This window comes from Oratosquilla oratoria, chromosome 26, assembly GCF_046742065.1.
Source record: "Oratosquilla oratoria isolate Oo_2021 chromosome 26, ASM4674206v1, whole genome shotgun sequence".
NCBI lineage: Eukaryota > Metazoa > Arthropoda > Malacostraca > Stomatopoda > Squillidae > Oratosquilla > Oratosquilla oratoria.
Genome location: NC_134802.1, coordinates 47222742 through 47224456, shown reverse-complemented (window position 1 = coordinate 47224456; position 1715 = coordinate 47222742). Strand labels below are relative to the sequence as shown.

Here is a 1715-nt window from a genome sequence, read left to right as displayed (position 1 = left end):
GTGCGTGCTTGTTGTGTGTGTGCGTGAGTGTACGTGTCTGGCTTGTGCGCGCATGTGTGTGTGTGTGTGTGTGTGTGTGTGTGTGGTTGTGTGTGTGTGTGTGTGTGTGTGTGTGTGTATGTGTGTGTGTGTGTGTGTGTGTGTCGTGGGGTTGCATGTGTTTATGTGTGTACATACGGTGTGTCGGGTGCGCGCTCGCGGGTTTTTGGTTCCCGTTCCGTAGTTTGTTCGTGGGTTTTTTTGATTGTCTGGTATTTTCGTTCTTACTTGTTAGGTGTTGTTCTTGTATGTTCATGGTCTTCTCTTGTCTAGTCTTGTGTGTGGGTTTTGATTTTTATTAGATAAGATAAACCAGTAAGCCTCCTAACCAATGTTAACTAGACAATCGTGGTTTTAATTAAACAGGATTTTTAAAACTCCTTTTACTGGTCAAGAAGTTTGATTTGATGATTAAGTTGAAAAGGGTTTAAAATTCCTCGTTCCCTTGTGTTTCGTGTTTTTTTTTTTTTTTAAAAATAATCTATTTTTTTCCAATTTTTCAAGTTTATTTAAGTTTTTTCAAAAAAAAGTTGTTAATAATGAAATTAAATGTTTTAATTGTATTAGAAAAAAAGAGAAAAAGTGTGTATAATGAATGGATATTATATTTTAATTATAAAATCAGTATAAATAAAAACATATTATTAAATAATATGAAATAAAACGACCAAATACTCTTTTATTACAACAAGAAATACCATGAACAACAAAAACTAGAACTTTCAATATAAGGTAAAAACACCCCCCCTACCATTACATTATATTATATATACATTATATATATATATTTTTATATATTTACACTATATATGTACATATACCATACATTACATATATATATTGTACATGATATATTATAAACACACCACACATCACACTATATATTATATTAGATATATATATATATATATATATTTTTTTTTTGTTTTTTTTTTTTTTTTTTTTTTTTTTTTTTTTTTTTTGCTTCAACGAATCATTGCCCGACAGATTTAAGAAAATTATACCCAACTGCCTCCAGGGAGGATCGAACTCCCGGCCTCTGGTTTACTAGACCAGCGCTCTAGCCACTGAGCTATGGAGGCTCTTGACCAATGATAATATGCACAACAACTGATTAATCCTTAAACGTTTATACCTGATCCTGCTGTCGCCAGATGATTTTATTCGACCGAGGGAAGCCCTAGAAGCCAAAGGGATATAAAGCTTCACCAAACCGGGATTTATCTATTTATTTATTAATGTATTTCATTTTTTATTTATTTATTATTTTACGTTTTATTATTTTATTTTATTATTTTCTATTTCACCATTTTCTATTTATTTTATTTCATTATTTCATTCATTTGTTCATTTATTTATTTCTCATTTATTTATTTATTATTTTTATTATTATTATTTTTATTTATTTTTTTTATTATTTTTTTTTTTTTTTTGCTAAAGGTCTGTCTGAGAGAATATGTATCACTACCGCATGAGGTGGTGGGGGGGAGAGGTTTGCTACAAAGATTAATAAAATCACCTGACGGCAGGTAGCGGAGAAGATATACTTCCGGTACAGGTTCCGGTAACCCTGTCCGGTGTTCTTCCCGGAAGTCGTCGGTGATTGGCTCCTGGATGAGATGACGTCACCCAAAACCCCAACCAATGGCATGCCCAGCCATTGGGCTGGGCTCACC

The 1715-nt window shown here is 32.5% G+C and overlaps 1 non-coding gene across 1 annotated transcript; it reads right to left on the bottom strand.

Moving 5' to 3' along the window:
* Positions 1–1048: 1048 nt before the first annotated feature.
* TRNAT-AGU (transfer RNA threonine (anticodon AGU)) lies at positions 1049–1121 on the bottom strand. Its single transcript has one exon. It is a non-coding gene; the product is annotated as a tRNA-Thr (tRNA).
* Positions 1122–1715: the final 594 nt, after the last annotated feature.